This window comes from Poecilia mexicana, unplaced genomic scaffold (genome assembly GCF_051168715.1).
Source record: "Poecilia mexicana isolate PSO_F unplaced genomic scaffold, ASM5116871v1 scaffold_9, whole genome shotgun sequence".
In the NCBI taxonomy this organism is placed as follows: Eukaryota; Metazoa; Chordata; class Actinopteri; order Cyprinodontiformes; family Poeciliidae; genus Poecilia; species Poecilia mexicana.
Window position 1 is genome coordinate 20,647,664 of NW_028263378.1, and position 21,004 is coordinate 20,668,667.

Here is a 21,004-nt window from a genome sequence, read left to right on the forward strand (position 1 = left end):
CCTGCCAAGTTTGAAGGTCTGTTGCGCTTTGTTTTACTTGTACTTCAGTAGAGTTCACCAAAGCCTTATCATAGTAGTGTGGAGGTTATAACCCTTAGAGAGAAGTCTCTGCAGAATACCCATTTCGACTCTCGAGCACATCCAGCTATTTCTCTGCCTCAGCTCTTGTTTTATCTGTCTGTATCTATTATGTTCCCCCGCGTGCCTGTCTTTCTCTCGCTTGTTATTTTCATCTCTCAACTCTCAGTCCTCTTTTACTGTCTGGCCTTGTTTCTTGTTTTAATCTTTTGCCTCAAAAATCTCAACAAGTGCTGCATCAAAATTCAAAAAATCTAAAGTTGTCGTCTCCCTGAATAAATACAAAGAAGAATAAGGTTTGAAGTTTCGTTTCTAGCTGTGAGTAAAAATACACTGTTGCTCATTACCATTCGGGCATGTTTGCTGGAGATATAAAGACTTCCTTTGGTGTTCCTGGTGTGCCAATTTGTCTTGAAACGATATCCTGCCCTTTAGACCGGGTAATGATATGTAATCAGCAGCCGGGAACACAGCCAGTTGTTTGTGTCTGTGCTTAACGGTGTTTCTGAGCTTGATACTAGCATGTAATTTCAGGTGAGGCCAAAGAGTATTTAAATTATGTCATATCAATTCTATGTAGCAATATTTACCTTTTTTTATGTTGCAGCTTAGTGTGGTGAAACCTTTCTTCAGAGTGAGATCATGACAAGAACAAGAACATTTCTGTGCACAGCCGATAAGCTTATCAGTACTTGGTATACTTTCACATAGTAGAGTAGTTTGAATGTTTTATGTATGTATGTTTGAATTGGAAAAAAATGTATATATAGATGTAAATTCCCCTTTTTTGCTTACAAAAATCCAGCCTTTTATTTGAGTACATTGATTCCAGACTATTGAGTTTTTTTCCCCCACAAAATTACCAGTGCTAAACTTATTGGGACCTCTCTTACATCAGTATGTCTTCCAGCTACGTTTTGCCAACAGGGTAAATTCCCATCTTTTCATGAAAAATTTAATCAGACGAAGGCGGATGCTGCATGCAAAGGCATGTCACACATAGCTAGAGGTCAGGATGGCTGAGCGGTTTTAGGTGCTGGGTTCAGGTTGCGGTTTTCCTTGCAGTTGCGGGTAATTTCAATGGCTAATAAAATTTTTTAATTTTGTTACTTTCAGTAGGAAAATGTCTTACTTATTCTCTTGCCTTTCCCATTTGGAAATGCAGGAAAAATTTACACTTGTGTGATGTAATATTTAAACCCCAGAATCCAGATCATCAGCTTAGTAAAAAAGTTCTTATAAATTTGGTTCCCTGAAAACAAATGGAAAATAAATACTGAAGGTTGTTGGAAGTTCTGACAAGACAGTTAAAAATTTTTCATAAATAATTGATTTTTTTTTCTCTCCTCTGAGCTTCAAAAACTTTCAGCATGACATTTTGCTCCTGCAATAAAAAGTGATTTTAGTCGTCATATACATTCTTACCACAGGGTGCGGTGCAATGTAATCACTGTTCCTGTATGCCACTAAAATTGAAATTCTGAAAAAAAAAAAAAAAAAAAAAAAAAACTCACTGAGAAATGTTTGTGCTCACTGCCAAGTAAATGGACTGCAGTTATAACCCACATAAGTTTTGTGCTTTCTAGGCTAAAGCCGTCACAGTGAGCTGCAGAAAACAATTGACTTTTTATGTCAGATTCACTCATCCAGAACATGATTTCTTTGCTTGGCCTATCATTATTTTGCTGCTCATCTTTAGTCACCCCCACAAACACACTCACAGATATAAACTCAGGGATGCAAATCAATATTTTGTGGAATAAAAACACCAGACGCAACGCTGTTGATCATGCTGGAGATGCATCAACCCTTGTTTGGAACATGGCCAGAGGCAAAACACAGTCAAGAGCCATACATGTGCAGGTGCACATATAGAAAAGTTTTTTTTTTTTTTTTGTACTATTTTTAAACAAATATTTTAACAGGAAGTATGAAATGAGCTGAAACTGAGCATGTTTTTTTTTTCACAAAGAATGCCAAGCATGTATGCTCTAACTTTACAATCCATAATTTTTACATAACCCTACTTAGTATTTACACAAATGATCTTTTGCATGTTGGCAGGTGAATATTTAAGTCATGATAGCAGGGTCTTTCAGATGGATCAAACAGAGACAAGACCTATGAGCCTCATTTTGCAAATATTTAAGCATGGTTCAGAGAAACATTTTCTTAGGATTTTATCTTATTCAAAAGAATTTGTTTAGCACTTCATGTGATACATGGTCTCAGAAGTCGCAGAAGTCAGGTAAACATTTGCGAAATAGATTTTATAGCTGGTTTAATTACTGCATAAATACAATCCGTATTACATTAGGTTTATATTGACAGCAAATTTATATTGAACTTTGCATTTTAGTGCTTTAACACACACACACACACACACACACACACACACCTACACACACACGCACGCACGCACGCACGCACGCACGCACGCACGCACGCACGCACGCACGCACACACAGTTTTTTTTTATTTAGCAAAATACAACAATTTACATTCTTCGAAAGCTGGCTTGAACATAGTGACTTTAATGTCTCTCTCCCTCTCTGCAGAAATTCACTTGATGATTGCTTATACTCAAAATCAAATTAAGACTATAAAATATTCAGTTGGGTCTGAGAGGTTGCCAGCATAAAATTATTACACTTAGCAGATTAACAGTTTGCTTTCAGAAGCTCCTATAATCAGGATGGAGTGGCGCTCAGAAGAAAATGCCTCCAGAAAGGAGCTGTCAAGTATTTGACTTAAGTAATTCTCAGGGGAACACAGTATTTGTACAAATCCCAAATGGGAACAGTTCCGACTCAAAATTGGCATCCACACTGTTTTTTTTTTTTTTTAACTGAATAATGTATTCTCCTTAAGTAAATTGACAACAGCAATTTACTCAAGCAGTAAGTAAACTGCTGAAAATACAGCAAAGGAGCTTTCAAACTGAAAATATGATAAAAAGAAAATTGATTTAAAAAATAGATATCAATTTAAATGCATCTATCTCTTATAGATGGAACTTGTGTGCTCCAATTAAAGCTCAGAAAATTTTATTTGGTCATTTTTAAAAGGTCGACCTGTCCAAACTTTTGACTGGTGTTTTTTGCAAAATGCGTCACACTGTCTTGAGAACTTCTTAGTACAAAAGTACATGTTGACCTTTAAATTCCATCTCATAAAAATAATAAAAATCAAATAATAGAAAAAAGTATTCTCTCACCCACACAAATCATTGCATTCATGTGTTGCAATCACCTTTATGTCCACAGTTGTTCAAGATAAAGCACCTTGGCATGCAGACTGCACAGGATGCCACCTCTGCAGTAAGTCCAGCTGTGACATTTTCTCTTTCTTAATTATTCCACAGTCAACTTTTATTGTTACTTAAATACCAAGTGTGTAGAGGTCGACAGCTTAGTTCAGGATAAATAGTTTCAGAGCTCCAAGTGGCATGTGGGCAACTTGAATTAATATTTACCATTTTAAGACAATCAATGCTGGTTTCTTCCCTCTTCCATCATCTTTCTTTCTCTCCTCTTCCCTTCTTTGCCCTCCTATCTGCTCCATGTTTTTGATTCTTTGGAAAGAGAAATAGAAATATTCTTTATTGCCCCTCAGTGGGGAAACTGAGGTGCACAAGTAGCAAATTGATGCAGATTGAAACATGTAAAATCGCACAAAGGTAGACATATGAAAACAAAATGTAAAAAAAATAATTTATAGTATGGCAAAAATACAGAATAAGGAGCGTTTTGGTTGATTATTACTTTAAAACATTCACTAGCTAATTAGAGACCAAATACAGCAACCAGATATACAATTTGACCTCAGAAAATAACTTTATACTATTTAAAAGAACCTTAAATATGCACTTTAAATGAAGGTAAACTGAAGCCATTGTGTTTGGACCCAAGCATTTTAAAATCTACTTTTTTAAAGTACCGTACTCTCAAGAACGCAAATGAACTACGTATCTTTGTGAACCGTAGAGGTAAAATACTACAAAAACATAAACCTGGCTTTGAAAATAAAGAATTTCCCAATATAGTCATTCTTCATCACTATAAAAATATCCATTACAGAATGTTCGCATGAAGTGCAGCCACATTTTTACCCGTTTTGGAAAAACCCAAATGGTACTCATTCCCACGTTCTGATTTTTTTTTTTTTGACAACTTTTAGCAGTTGGCTATGTAGTTCTTGAATTAACACATTTCTTTCCACATATCACAGATTGCTGCTTCCCTATGAAATTACATATATTATTTTATGTCTCTTTAAAGGCTTTCATACTGGTCTGACTTAGTCTGCTATGAAAATGTTGCTAGTTGTTTCAAAATGACAACTGTCCAGTTTTCTGTTTGATGCATGCCAAAGCGTAATCCTCCAAGGCATTCTCAGTTCTAATCTATGAGATGGCCATGCTGAGAAAGAAAGAAAGACTGCACTGCGTTCATCTCAGGTCTCTCCTTTCCATAGAATTGGCAGTGACTGTCTTCTGAAAGAAAAATAAATACATCACAGAGAAGGAAAGAGGCACTGGATTTTAGCTTATCGCTGCCACATATTTTTGGACATATTGAAAAAGAATCTTGGCACGAGTGTCACATGTCATACTGTATATGGTTCCAACCACCTTCATTAGGTTTCTTTCAAGAATGCACCACAGCCAGCTCAGGTATCTTTTTACACCTGAATTGGCAGGGGCCGTCTTCTGAGAGAAAAATAAATACATCAGAGAAAGAAAGAGCTGAACCTAAAGCTAAGGAACATAAAAGATAATCTTACAACAGCTTGAGAATTTTGAACAGCCAACACCAAATTAGATTAAAAAAAAATAAAAGAAAACGTAAACAAACCAACCAGTCATATGGCAGCAACTAAGTGCATTTAGATATCTCTTAGGTTTAGAGAGAAAAATAATATATGCACTGAGCAGCAATTGCATGGAGGAAAATGCTCTGTTGATGTCAGAGGTAAGCTGAAAATGGGTAAACGGCTTTGCAGTGATAGAAACCTAGCAATAGCACATCTTGAGCCATCTTTGAATGCATACCCTGTTGATCCTTGTAGCATATGGGTTTCAGCCGGATAAAAACAAACTGGATGCTATTTCTGTCAGCTGGGAGCAGCACACGGAGGATGCAATTTGCAGAGAGTGAACAAACATTGGCATTGATGGCTCTGAAAAATATGGTCTTGTCCAATGAATTTAGCTTTTAGACTAAGAATTCTGTGTAAAACATGGAAACGTGTATTCATGCATCCTTGTATTCAAGTTTCAGGCTGGTAGGGGGTGATGGTGATGGTGTGACAGATGGTTTCTTCACTCACTTTGGATCTCTCAGTACCAAAACCTAAACCATTGACGACCATTTTCTTTTATGACCATTGTGTTCCCATCTTCAAACCATCACAAACTGGTTTCTTGAACTTGACATGAGTTCACCATACAGAGTAAATGAGTCTCCACACTCACATTTCTCAGCAAATTTTAAAAGAAATGTACCCAATCCTGACACAGCATATCGCAGAATTTTAAATTTCACCTTAACATACAGACACACAAAAATGAAAACCCATATTCACACTCTAACTGTTATACATATTGAAGTTTCACAAAGTGTGTTTTATTTCTTCAAGCATTGCCAGGTAGGATGCAATTCCTTAGATATTCCAGCATATATGTCAAGACAAGAAATAGTGTGGCATACAGCTTTAGGACTTTTTCCAGGAAAAGGTGGAAGTATTATTTCCCGTAATGGAGTCAAGTCTCAGTTGGATCATATCCTTACAATAATCAACATTGATCAATGAAACCTAAACTTGTATGCCAAAAGAATTATTTTCTCCTTTGCTGTAAACAAGCAGCGCTAACTTTGACGCTCCAGTTTAATTACAGCAAACTACTCCCTTGTGTTGCCCGTATCTCTCTAACAGCATTTCCACCGCTGTCTAAAATGGTTTGTGGGTTGCTACAAAGGCCCTCCATCATTTAAATTGTCAATTTGGGGAACTTTCACCCCTACACAACTTGAAACACTCAGCCCCAGTGAAACAACAAAGTATGCATTTGTCTGATGTGGGTGCCTAGGCACTAACAAGCTAAATGGCCTTCGGTAATCTTCAGACCTTGGTATTTTCTTTCTTTCTGAAGTGCTGCTTTCTCTTGTTTTTCATCTCCTGTCAAGGCTGCCAGTCGCACTCTGTTTCAGCATGTTCGCTGAGGACTGAGCGAAGGGCAGACACAGATAATATTGACATTAGTTGTAGTCCCTACACGGAAAAATGATGTCACCTGAAAAACGGTGTAACCGCAGAGAAAATTGGACATAAAATTTAGGTTGTGAGGGAAAAGAGAGGCAGGGTTTGAGACAGAAAAAAAGAAGGGAAAGAGGTCTGAGTGCAGAGAAGTGGGGCTTGAGCTAAGGCTTTATTGATTCTGTTGGCTTTGTCTGTCACTGCCTCAGAGGACACAGTTGGCCTTATGATGTATGGCTGTTTCATTCCCTGCCGCTGTAGCAGGGGACACGAGTCAGGGAGTCAGGCACCATAGGGGCCTTGAGTTACGCTGCCAGTACAGAAGGGGCAGGGCAGCCCTCTGAACCCCAGTACATCATTACTCCACTGAGAGCTGGGCTACACAACAGAAAACAGGATATTCCCCTGCATGTTGACCTGTTTGAGCATTTCTTCCTGTGAAGCTCACTAAATGAATGTTAGTGATACCAAATGCGAAACATAGATGTTCTTTTTAGAGGTCGTTATTCCATATGTGTGAATTTTAAGAATTTTTATAATTGCTAAAACCTGCTCGGATATAAACAGTGCAATGTGGGTTATTTTTGTAGCCTTGTAATGGGTTGATTTAACACAGACTTGAGTTGTGAGTTTGAATAAAACATAAATAAGACAATGACCTAATGTCTTAAGTTTGCTATCAAACTATTTTAACAAGCTCATAGTCAATGTATGCTCACAGGCTACTTTATTGGATACACCTTCCTAGAACTAGGTTGGATCTTCCTTTGCCTTCAGATCTGCCCTAGATCTTTGTAGCATGAATTTAACAAGATTCCAGATACATTCCTTGGAGACTATTGTCCATCTAAATGTGGGAAACTTTGTGCTCATTGCAGAATTGTTAATTCAGTATTCAGGATTAGAATGCCCTGACTGTGGAGGCCATTGATGTAAAGTCGTTGTCATGTTCAAGAAACCAATTTGAGCTCATTTCAGTTTTGTTACATGGTCCATTGTCCTGCTGGGAGTAGCCATCACATGATGGCATAAAAGGATGGACAAGGTCAGTAATACTGTAGTAGTCTGTGGTGTTTAAACGATAATGAGTTGGTGCTAAGGGTCAAAATGCGTCCCACAACATAAAATCTCCTGACTGGACTGTTGATAAAAGGCAGAGTGAATCCAAGTGTTTATGTTGTTTACCCCAAATTCTGACTCCATCCTCTGAAAGCTGCAGCTGAAATTGAGACTCATCCAACAAGTCAACATTTTTCCAATTGGTTATTGTTCACTTCTGGTGAGTTTCTGCAAATTGTAGCCTCTTCGTAGCTGATAATAGCTGCTCCCTGTGTGGTCTTTTGCTGCTGTGTGGCCCATCCACTTCATGGTTCTGTGTTTAGTTTGCTGATTGATGGCATTCCACTTTCCAGATTATAATTAGTCACTATTTGAGCTCTGAAGGCCCCTTATATTCTCTCTTCTATCCCCAAAAACCTGGTCACAGTCTTCAACAGTTTGATTAATACTACCCAACTTCTTCTGCAACAGCATAAGCCTTGCATTTGGATTGAAGAAATAACCCTGCAGCTGTTTGTAGATTCACATACAGATGCTCACTTCAGAGAGGTGATGGCTGTTCTGTGCGAGCAAAGGCATTTTAGTTCCACCAAGATTTCCTTCAAAGGTAGAATATAAATGAGTCTGAAATCAAGCAGTCAAAGTGCAGAGCAGCAGTCTGTCAGGTTGGATGAGGACAATGAAGTCGTCGGAGTGACCTACACACCAGATGAGTGTCAAAAGTTGAGAGCGTAGAATTCTGTTGTCGCCAGGCCTCCTCCCCTACCTTGCACAAATGCATGAAGAAGTTATTAGTATTGATTTAGTGTAGCCCCACTCAACTCTTTAAAGCCACAGCTTGATGAGGCTTTAATTCATCAACGCACTCGTGAAGCTGAAGGTGTCGGGCTCAGAGCCAAAGCTCCGTCTTCAAAGACGAAAAAGGATTAGGTGACTTCAGATAAAAGCAGAGGTCCAATTACGCACACATCTCCTGCTCGGTACACTTCCCGATCCCTCCCACACCTGAAAGCCTCAAAGGTTAATGGTAGGACGTGAACGTCACACAGCGCATCTTTGTTAGGAGCTTCGTTCTTTCTACTTTCAAGCCATATTTCAGAAACCGGACTTCCACACAAAACATATTAAGGTCTAAGAGCTTAATAAACAGCGCAAGTTTTTATTGCAGAGCATTTGAGACACAGGTGAAGTGGAGACGCATGGAGTGTGGATAGGTCTCTGATGAAGATGCCATCATCTGCCCGTTTTGCCCTGCAGGTGTGATTTGCATACCATAAAGTGCTCATATAAAGTTATCCATCTCCCTTGGTGTTTAACGTTTCAGGGGCTAACAACAGTTAACCGCTTTGAGAAGTCCTAAGCATCTGCTAATAGGGATTATATGGAGTGTAACAGGGCCATAAATTGCGTCGAGGTGCGCAGTCGGGCATCGTGAACAGAATAGCAGAGTACACCGATAGTCAATTTCTTTTGAAATGTTTTTGTCCTGCATCTCGTTAGGTGGTGTTTGTTCGCTGTGACAGTTTTATTGCTTTGCTAAGTCTCCTTTAAAAATTGATGGTGTTAAGCATTTAGACAACTCTAGTACCCGAGATAAAAACATCTAAATAAATAAAAATCGTAAAAAAAAAAAAAAAAAATTGTAACCCGAGTTTTGCTTGCAAAGGGGCAGAGCTGTAAGAAAACTGCCCCCCTATCCTTTCATCAACAATTATAGAGAAAGCTAATGTTAAGCGAAACTGCACTCATAAAAATGTTGCAACAGCTGCAACGGCGATTTCACTTTGCATGCTAATGTACTTATTTTTTTAATCCATTTGAGGTTGTGGTTTAAAATAAAGCCTCTGAACAACAGCGATGATATTTTCTGATCACTTTATCCTTTTCAGTGCAGCTTTAGCGACTACAGTGTGATTACTGTATGGAGCTGAACTACACAAATCAGCTACCTACTGTGGAGAAAAAAAAAACTTGGGAGTCACTGCAAATCTTGAGTTGCTGTCTTTATTCAAAGAAGTTGCAAATCTGTTTCACAAGGGGGCACTGTTGCCATTCACTCTAACTGTAGACCTCATGCATTATTTGTTCTTTACTCTTCCTTTTAGATTGTATCACACACACAAAATGAAATTATGTTATTCCTTATAAGCAGGAGGGAAGTGCTAACAACAGTTTTCCCCTTTTCCTTGTTTAAAATTAGTGGAGTGCTGACGCAGGGGGCAGTCTTTCCATTGTGCTTGCAGCACTCTTGCTCCCTGTTAATTTCCTAGCTCAGTGGCGATGCAGTCATTATCTGAGAATGGGCATCTACAATGGATAATTATCCAGGAGGGGAAGAAAAAAAAAAAGGATTTCAAACTGTGGAGAAAATACTGCTTTCAGCGAAGGGGGGCCTGAGTACACACACAAAAAAAAAAAAAACACTGGCTAGCCGTTAGTCACCGCCATTACGTCTGTCAGGCTCTTCCCAAACGCCCATAGTGAGCTGGAACAACCCCTGACAAAATAATTTCAGAATCACTCCCTCTTCTCCCCTTCTTTCCAACATAATTCTATATTTATTGCTGTTTCAAATCTCATTTCCAAATGAGCTTGCTGGCTGAAGAGAGCAGATGATGGAGTGTGTAATTTGAGTTGACCACTACAGGAGAACAGACAGGCTTGAACACAGGTGCACACGCTCAAGTGAAAGCACCAACACAATGAGGCATGGTTCATTCACCGTTGAGCCGATTACTTTCCTTTGTCTCCGAGGTAGCTTTTTTTAGGCCATGTAGGTTATTTTAAAATCATCTCTTCAGTTGCAAGAAAGCGTTATAGGTCCAACATCAAACATTCCCTGGGAGTCCATTTATCTGAACAGACAGGCTCACTTTCATGCAAATAATCTTGATGAATGGGAAGGCGGTGAAACCGTAATAAGAGGCTCTTTAAACTGTCAGTCCTTTCAGCAAGTTAAGGATAAATTACTTGACATAATGTCATGTCACTGTTATCTCTGCCTCTGTTGTCCAGATCAGCGCCGTGGTCCTCTGTGTTAGAGGGAACTCTATTACAATGTTGGAAATAAGGGCAAAAAGTCAAAAGTTTAAACCAGACTCTGGATCAGAAGCAGCCCACACAAGAAGCTCTGGAGGAACTTCCGTTTTCTGATGAGCCTCATGAGCTTAAATAAAACAAGTTTCCAATAGTGGCATGGACTTCATTTCTTGGAAAAATACTACATAAACCCATACATGAATTTTGTGACTGCTAAGCTGAAATAAACAGGCAGAGGAAACTAATGATTTGCAGCAACAACACAGACACTCAAACACAAATAAACATCAAACACCTCTGCTTCCTTTTTTTCCACTGGTGGCATTTGAGTCTGCTGGGCAAGTGAGGACAAAACTATATCTTAAAAAAAAAAAAAAAAAAAAACATTGTAGCCCAACAAGATTATCCTCTATAAGCAGATAAAGACAATAAAATAACAGGAACTCTTTCTGGATAGGGAACCGGCTAATCGGATGGTCACGTTACGCCCTGATTTGTTCAGAGAGGTACTGGTTTAGCTCCAACATAATTGGCCTTACTGTCTGCAGAACACAGGTGATTTTCAGATAAGTGGGTCTGCATGGGGCCTGGTTCAGGCTAATGCTCAGCCGCTAACGTCAGCAATAGCTCTCTTTTCTGTTCTTCCACTCATTAGACCTGCATGCAGTGGGGGTGGGTTGGTGTGATGCAGGGCAGAGCCTGGAAGGAGAGCAGGAACCTTTACTGTAAAGAAGCCTTAGAAGTTAAAAGCACACACCCCCCTTATAAGGCACATAACTACCAAGACAGAGGGAAATAACATTTTAGTGATTACATTTTCGTTTTGAGGATAGAAAGGCTACCAAGTTGTTGGAAAAATACGTGCAATGCAAAATTGGAGGGAAACAACTTGTAACTGGGGCAAATTAAAGTAAATTCAATTATATCCATTTGAATTGGTATATTGACCAATTCAAAGTTCAGATTTAAATCCAATAGAAAGACTGGAACATTTCTGTTTACATAGCATATGTTCGCCATTTGATTTAATAAATACATTTGCAGCAGAAAAGAATGGTTCTAAAAAGTGTTGAACTGAATATGCCTGGAGACCACATTTCAGATTTTTTTATTTTATTTTTCAAAATTATCATCCGTTTTTGTGCACCTTTTAATCATTTTGTGTTGGCCCATCACAAAAAAAAAACTTACTGAAATAAACGCATAAATGTGACAAATGTGAAAAAGCTCAAGGAATAAGAAGAATTTTAGAAAGTCCAGTAAAAGTTCTGGTTAAATGTTTGACTTACTGGCTACTTTGAAAAAAAAAACAAAAAAAAAAACATTAAAAAACATTGCAGTAGTTTACATTTGCTGAAATGGAAATTAGTCAAAAGCATGATGTGCAGGCAGAGTCATTAATATTTTTGTATTTTTTTTAGCAGGAAATTATAGGCAACAAATGAAAAATTAACAGCTTTATGGCATTTTGATTTTGCTGGAACACACACTTTTGTTTGCTTCTTGTAGATGAAAATAGGACAAAACACCAAACACATCAAAGTTTGAATACCATGAAATGTTGCCAAAATAATGACTCTTTATCTTCCCGTCTGCTCCTAAATGCCCACTTCAAATCATGACAAACGACATGGACATCAATACATTTGTTGACAGGAAGCATTTGGAGGCCCCATTTCTTTGGAAACATTTCATCAGCTTTGCATTTGTCCATTACTGTCTTATTATCTTCTCCATTATCTGCCAGCATCAACAAGTGTATCGCTCAGTCTTTCTGTCCACTTGACCTCCTTTATTAATCACCCCTCCCCTCCATCTTTCCGTGGAAACATTACCTTCCTCCTCTGTGTACAGGTTCAAAACTTCCTCTCCGTCTCACAGAAGGCTAATCTCATTTGTCCTTCAAAGCCAAAATGTTTTGAAGAATGTCATATTTTCTAAAATGCACCCAGAGGGGGAGATCCACATGCGAGGCTCCTTGTTAAAGCAGCAACATGGCAGATTTCACCAAGAAGCCTTTTTTTTTTCTTTTTTTTTTTTTTGGCATCTGTAACGTCTGAAGGGGATGTAATTCTGTTAATCTCACACAGTAAAATGAATTAAAAGAAATGTTATACTTGGTCATACTGACATTTTAGGTTAATCAGAGAGAAATAATGCAAGCATAATGAGAAAAACAATAGATAGACGATGCAGTTTTGTTACACATCATATTTAAGTAAACACAGCCTGAGGCAAGGATGTCTCATTTTGTTCAGGCCTGTCACCTCACCTCGTCTCTTCTCATGGCTGTCCTCACCACCGATGCTCACATCTCTGGCAGAAATGGAGTAGGAATTTGAGCAAAGGAGTCGAGAAGGGGAACTGTGGGAAAGGGGACAAGTGGGGGAAAGACTTCAGTGATGCTAGTTTGAAGCACAGAAAGGTCAGCATCCTGCTGAGTGAAAACAGCCATTTACTGTAAAGGTAGTTTGTGGCTTCTCCAGTTTAAGCATTAATGTCTTAGGAAATGCACTATTGTTGCTATCTATTGGAAAATCTATAAATATTTGTCTTTTTGTATCCTTTATTTTAAAATAATGTCCAAGAGAGTGAACGAATAATATTTCTGGTGTGTTATTTATTTAATGTTTTCAATGACTAGACAAAATCGCTGACATGGCCTAGCAGAAATATTCAGACCCCTAAAAACATATTTTGTCAAACTAACAGCTGTAGCTCTCTGTGATTAAGCAGCACGAAGTAGCATGTGAATGTAACTTGCATGGTTATTTTTTGAAGAATATCTCATAAACATCTAAAACTAAACCAAACTTTTCTGCACTGACTGCAAGGACAAAACAAAATGTATTTAAGGCCTTAGAAATTGATTTTGCATATGTCCCCTTTAATGACTTTAGGAATTCTAATTTGTAAAATTTATGTTCCTTAACTATTGAAAATGAATTATAAAAACTCCATTTTACATAACTGTATTTTTTTTCTTTTTTTTTTTTTAGTTTTCTGAAAAATTTTTTTGTTATTCAGTTGATTATGGGTAATGAATTATCAATACTAAGATGCCAAACTTTCCATTATCATCATTCCTATGGCTTCAATTCCTTTCACTGAGATGCCAAAGAAAGTGCCAGAGTGGATGGAGTCTGTTGTGGTGCATAGAGTAAAAAGTATTGCCCTTCCCCAGACACACTGCCAAGCAGTAGCTGAAATAAGGCTCCTATATGTTTCACCAGCTTACAAGATGGAAAAATATGACTGTCTCAAAATATTTCCAATCATAAAAAAACTTGGACAGTTGAGTCTTTGCAACTCTAAAGATTTTTTTTTTAAGGATTACCCTTTTAGCTCCATTCAACTATGACCAGGTTGCTCTGTCCCCACAGTATTTTCTTGCCGCTGTTGCAGGCTACAGTTGGAAAAGCGTTTTCAGAATAATGTGCTGAGTTTTTTGTATTTTGCAAGTTGTTCCAAATGGTTTAGCTTTAGTTTTATTTGACCAGTACACATTTTTCCACGTTAGGACTGTCCCCAGCACGGCTTGTGGAGAAATTTTGAATGCGACTTCTATTGGCTTTCTTTGAACTACGGCTTTCTCTTCACTGCTCTTGCTAAATGAAGATCAGATTTGTGATGCTCACACTAGTTGTCCTTTCCACAGATTATCCCAACTGAGGTGTGCATCTACGTAGCAGAGATCTACACCTCATGAGATGTGGAGATGTGGTGCTCATCACTTTCATCAACATTCAAAAAGAAATGTGAGCTAGATTCCAGAAAACTGACTTCGAGATACAAGACAGAAAAAAGTGCAGCCTACTTGTAAGTTTTTCTGTAGTTGTTTTTTGCATTCCTTTTCATAGCTATCTGTTATGTGCTGCCTTTCTTTAGTAACTTACACATGAATACATTATACACTTCCACTCTGTGCATACATAGCCTCACTCTCTAATCACAGTCTATAAGAAATCACCCACCGCCGCTTGCATTTATTTATTTTTTACTCTGGCACTCATTATCTCTTAGAGTTGAAAATTTTCCTTCCGTCTTCCCTTGATGCACTTCCTCCTCCATCCATCTTATTCGCTCTCTGTGTGCTGCAGATCAGCTTGAGGTGCGGTTACAAGAGACGCTGTTCTGACCCAACATTGGGTTTGTGCAGCACGTCCGCCCACAGCTGCTGGGGGCCCTGCAGGGTCCTTGTGAGTTGGGGTCTGCTGGTCAATGAGTGCTGCTCTTCAGCTCGACGCCCTCTGCTGAATACTAACCTGGAGCTCACCTCTGAAAGAGCGAGGCACGGATAGACTGTAGGTTCAACATCTCCTCTTCTCATTCGTAAGCGCCTTCAGAATTCACTGTTTCACTCTGTGCATCCCTAACACACCTCCTTTCACTATTCACCTCTCTTTGTATGCCTCAATGCATACGTAAAGCACAGGACCAGGGTAGCACAACTGCCCAGGGCAAAGACCTAAAAATATAAGCATCAGCATTCCCTTACATGAGGCTACACACACACATGTGTGCTTGCTGTTCCATGCAGAAATTCCTTGAACTCCTCCTCAGTGTTTCCTGGAGCTCTTTGAGATGTTCAGTTTTCTAAATAAATCTCTGTCTGCAGTCCCACTGAGTTCCAGCGGCCTTCCATCTGAGGTACAAATCTGACACTAAATTGCTCTTGGTATTTGGACACGTCAGTCTTATTTATTTAAGTTAATTCATGTAGCTTGGAATGTAAAATTTGATTGTTTTGCAAATTAAATGTTCATTCATCATCAGTACAGTTTAATTTTCTGACAATTTAATTCAGTTATGATGACTGCTCCCCTTGAGCGATTTGCAAGTTCACAAAAAAAATTGTTTTCCTTTAGTTGTGGCTGTGCAGCCCTCTTAAATATTTATACTTCATTAATATTATTTGCAGTTGGCGATGATACAATCGTTAACACAGAGGAATAAATAAGGCCACCGCACCAGTCACAGCAAATCTGCTGAGGCAGCAAAACTCTCTGTTTTAGAGTAATTGATGAAGCCTGAGTCTGTAGTAATTCATAGGCAGAGTAATTTTCTAATTGGTTGTGGGGTAGCAAACGGCTCTGCAGCCTTGTTAGAACCCACAATGAGAGGAAACACCACCTCATCAGAAAAGAAAAAAGAAACAAAAACGCAATGAACTGTTCATTTATAAGCTGTGCCTCAGGAACCAAAAGGGATGAGGTTTAGAGCAAGCTACATATCAAGCAAAAGTATATATTTTTAAAAAATGAACGGCTATAGGATAAAATAGACACAAGTAACATTCATTGCTTTGAGGAATATGGATGTAATAAAAGCTTTGGACAAATGCAAATATTTATTTTATGCAGAGTGATGGAAGGTGCAATATAAAACAGGATTACTATTATTATTCACTCTATGCTCTGTGCCATGTAAACTGAAATTTCAAAGTAATGTTTCAGATGACACGTAAAAAGTATAGTTAAAGTAATTTACTTTGAACTGGGTTAATAGTTGCAACATTGCCATGCGCATAAAAACATCTGCAAAGGTTTGTTTTCTTCTTTTGTAGCTTTATTTACATTGTATGTATGGCGCATGGGCTGCACAGTGGTGTAGTTGGTAGAGCTATTGCCTGGCAGCAAGAAGGTCCTGGGTTTGTATTCCCGGCCCAGGAACATGTTGGAATATCCAGGCTTCCACTTATCTTGATGCTGGCCCACCTGAATTTCCCCATTGTGGGACAATAAAGTTCTGTGCTGTTCTTTTCTAACGTAATGCTAAGCGTTACGGTGCAGACAATGAAAAGAAATCGGGTTATTGGTGCCTCAACATTTAATTAAAATATAAAATAGCTCCGTTTAGAGTTGTAGTCGCTACACAGTGCTCATACATTGATGTTGGGAATGGTGTTCTCACTATCTGCCTGATAACCTGTATCCCAAAAAATAGGAAAACAAAATAGAACAAAAAATGTCTGGCTGAACATAATCCATATTCCTTCTGATTTACTGGATATTCAATACATCTGATTACTACTTTTTGATTCAGATGGGAGGCGGGCTTCTTTATGTACACTACACACACAGTAATGCTTGTTACTAGAGGTGAGCAATTCAATCCAAAATATCGATAATATTGATACCAGTTCAGAATCGGCATCAAATCGATACCAAGATGGTAAGATCAATACCTTAGTTTGATTCCTTCTTAAAATGTATTTTTTTGCAGAAGTTTGTTCCTCTTTTTGACCACCTCAAGTTTCCAATTGATCAAAGAGTCACACAAATGTTTGAGGATGGATTTCATGAAAAGTAAAAAAAGCCATCTTAATACCATGGGAAGATATTCCCAAGAGTCTGCTGAAAAACACTTGCTGTAAGCATTTAGAAATAGATTTTTGAAGTGAGCAACAAGAGCAGTGGGGTTATTTACTAATCTGTTCTTTGTAGACATCTTTTTCATTTTGATGAGCTGTCTAAAACTTATGAGCTGATAAGTAATTTGTCTATTGTCATTTGTCAAAAAATGGTATATTTCTTTTCTCTGCACTCATTTTTCAGCTTTTTTTATTTTGAAACTAATAAAAGCAGGTAACTATGCAGTAGTATGTCATATGAATACTTGTAACATTTGCCCTCAGATTTTGACCAGAAGTGCACCTCACACCTTTTTTTTGTACAAATACATGAAATTATCTATGCGAATGCAGCTTAGGCTGTTAAATAGTCGTTCCGACACTTGGAAAATCATGGATTTGAACTACCTTCTGCTTATTTGGTTGTACGTTTATAATTGTTAACTTGCTGCTGCACGTTAACAGTTATGATGGAGTGTGATAGGATGCAATCACCTCCCTGCTCATTCCCTGACCTCCCCAAAAAGAAAAATAAATAAGCAGCGGATGTAGGGATAGAATGTTAAGCTAACAGAAATATTCTCAGGAATATCCCATACTTCTAAACGAAGCAGCAATTTTCTCATATTTCCTGTAAAAATATATCCTGTAAAAACAGGAGATGACTTGTTTTGACCTCTCCTAGCTTCACATGCAATGCCTTCATATCAACATCACAGCTTGGGGGCTTGAAAATTCCTCCAACTTGATTTTGCAGTGATGATCAATTGTTGCACATCTACATGTCGTGCCTTGTTTCTCCACCTTGGAGCAGTCTCAGTTATACAGTTTGCTGACATAAGTATTTAGATGCTTGCCTCCACACATATTGGGATTTCTGTGGGAATCCCAGTCTCAAAATCCTGGCGGCGGTGACGAGTTGACATATTTTATGCAAGTATAATAGCTTTAAAATGTGTGAAAAAGCAGGCCACGACGTTTAGGAATCTGTTTTGTGGGAACATCTGACCATAAACCAGAGAGGCACTGATCAAACTCGCAGTCTCCACTCTGGCTCATCTCAAATGTGCTCTGCCTGGTTGAGGTCAGGACTTTGGGTAGGCCAAGTTCCTTCATGCCAAATTTCCTCATCAATGTTCTTATGGTCCCTGCTGTCAGCGTTTGTAAGCAGGCTTAGTGTAACTGGAAGGGGGCATCGCCAGACACTGTTTTGATTAAAATAGGAGCGTGGAATTGTCCAAAATATATTAGTACTCTTTTCCAGACTGCAACTAGAGGAAGAAAACAGCCTGAGCAATAACCTTATATCTTAAGTAGAGATGTGTAATTTTTGTAAAAAAAAATAAAATAAAATAAAAAAAATTAAAATTACATAGCTCATAAAGCAGTATGTTTTTTATGTATTTTTTGAAAAATCATCACTATGTTTTGATCGTACGATATGAAACGGATAATCTGTGGGGGAAAAAACCCCCAACAAAAAACAAGTTACTCTGGCTTCTCCCAGTGCTCCCAGTACTAACTAGAGGAATACACAGGTTAGTCAAAAACAACCGAATACAGGAGGAGGGTTTTAGTTCTGTCTAAAGCTTAAAGAAACTCAAGCATTGATTGAAGACAAACCATTTATGTTGATCTTCATAATGTCAACCGCCGCTTGTCGTTTTGTCTCCCGTTTCTATATTGGTTAGTTAAAATGTTTACATTTGTTGATGTTAATTTTACTACTACTTCTATTATTTTACTTCTTTTAAGAGAATTAGGTGTACTGTGTTCTGTCCTGGATAAACTGAGTTGGAGGAGCTTGTTTGTTCTGTCTCACATTATGATGTCAGGACGTAGTGACAGGTTTAATAAATATGCAAAAACATTTTTTCTTAATAAAAGTTATATGTCCAGATTTACTATCCCACCCGCCAAATTTTATATTTGGCACATTGCATTTAATAAAGATCTGGCAGTTTGCGATAATCGTGATTTGTCACCCCAGAGAACTTGTCTTCACTGCTCTGGAGTCCAGTAATGCATGGTATGTACTGCTACAACAGATGCTTTGCTTTGCATTTGGCGGTGTAAGACCTGGATGCATTTGCTGGGCGAAGGAAACTGATTCCATGAACTCTCTATAGACTATTCTTGAGCTAATCTTAGCATGAAGTTTGAAGGTCTGAAGTTAATGTAATACCTCTGCTAAGAGGTTTTGACTTTAGCACACTGTGATCCTTGGCATGCTTTGCGCCCACTCTGGTTTTAAGCAACCAACAACTTTACTCACTTGCTGCTTTTTTTAAAGTCTCTTCCAGTTTGGTACTTTTGCACAAATAGTTGGATGGACTTATTGCACAAGTGGCTTCCTGCCTCGTTAGAATTCATTAAACTTGTGACAGCAACTAATTATTTAGCAATGGTTTGTAGAGGCAATTTTTCCCCTCTTTTGCTTTTTGGGGGAGAAAAAGAAAGTGGCTTCAGCAATTTAACAAATATACATGTTTTTCATTGTCAGAAAGACTTGATGGAGAAGCATCGTTGGTCGGATTGTGTAAATCACAACAAATGTATTATTCCCCCTCCACACACTTTTCCAGAAATGCTGTCCCTGAAAAAAACATAAAACTTTTTTATTGAGAATTGTTTTTTGTTTTTTTTAACTTGCAGATAAGTTTTGATATTGTGAGAAAAAGGATAATTTGGTCACACTTAGAAAATGAGTTTGAAAAAAAAAAAAAAAAAAAGTAATTTGCTTGTCAGGGCTTCTGTAGTTGTGTATGAGTGTATTGAACAAAACAGAGACCAACTTTATAACATTGTACACACTGATACACATCTGAGTGTAATGTTCTACAAATTGTAGTGTACTTAATCAGGAGCCATTTTTGCATGGCTTCCTCCCAGTCTGATGAAGATGAATGTGCAGCTATGATTGTGTCATTCTTTTAAAGGGTTATGTTTTTTTGTTTTGTTTGTTTTTCTTTTAATATGTATTTGTGTTGGGGAAGAAAAGAAAAAAATAAAGCTTATGATCTCATGTAAGAATGCTGGTTTGGAAGTTGGAAATAGATTTCAATCATGAGTTGCCAGAATAAAGTGGGTAAATTACATAAACAAATGTGTCGTTGAAATACATGTGTGTGAATTTGTTTTGAGGGATATGAATCCTTTCACAAGGCAATGTATATCAAACAACAATTTCTGTTGATGGACAACATTGTGTGACTATATCAGTTCATTGTGTCCCTCTAACCATAGGGAGACCACATAGGTACAGTGTGACCATTTCAACAAAAATGTATGTAACAGAGAATTTTACACAGTGACTGCAGACTTTACACTTTTAGACAAATCCAAGTGTGAGGAAATATCCATCAGCTTTGGAGGCTGTTTCATGAGAGGGACTATTACAACAAATAATAGTTTGTTGTAATAGTTGATAAATAATCAACATGAAAAATCCACTTTGAAAATCGTTATTGTGCAACATTCCCATCCTTACACCTCATAATGTGAAATTATGTAGTCATCTACTAAGAGTCCAGAAGAAAGACAGGCAATCTAACATGAACTGATTTATATCTGGTCACGTGTTTTGTAGTGTAGTTGGCAGAATATCTTAAAATGCTATCTTCTTTAAATTCATATTCAGAAGTGGAAAAAGCCTAAGCATATTTCTAGGAGCTCTGTAATCCCCCCACCCAAAAAAACCCCAACAACAACAACAAAAAAAAATCCACCCATACCATTTTAATTTACCAAGGACACCGGGAATAATGAATCTTTCACTGCCTGGACGTCATAAACATATAAACGTGCTGGGCCAGGAGGCGCAAGAATAATGAGGAGCGCTCTAAACAGTCTGTCATCATCTATGCTTTTAGTGAGAGTTCTCTACCCAGGCTCCAGCAGTGTATTGGTAGCAATATAGCATAGCGGCCCTCAATTTATCAATAAAAGAACCAATGTGTCACTCCAGCAAACACATAGCCAGCATTTGCATTCAAGATAACCAGACCTGTCATGTGAATTTTATACTCTGTCTCCTCACTCTGCTTGTGCTGTCCCTCCTTCTCGCTCTCTCATCTTTCATTTCTCCCTCTTTCGAAAGCTCCTCCAGTTGGCGACAAACCCCAATTCTTGGGACCAGAAGCCACTGTAAGATTTAGACACTTGTATAGTTTAATCCTGATCATGTCCACCCATGTTATATAATTTATTATACTTCAT

The 21,004-nt window shown here is 38.1% G+C and overlaps 1 long non-coding RNA gene across 1 annotated transcript; it reads left to right on the forward strand.

The window, feature by feature from the left end:
• The first annotated feature begins 13,199 nt into the window (after nucleotides 1-13,199).
• Nucleotides 13,200-15,209, forward strand: LOC148157713 (uncharacterized). Its single transcript, XR_015764198.1, has 2 exons — nucleotides 13,200-14,253; nucleotides 14,535-15,209. It is a non-coding gene; the product is annotated as an uncharacterized LOC148157713 (long non-coding RNA).
• The last annotated feature ends 5,795 nt before the right edge of the window (nucleotides 15,210-21,004 follow it).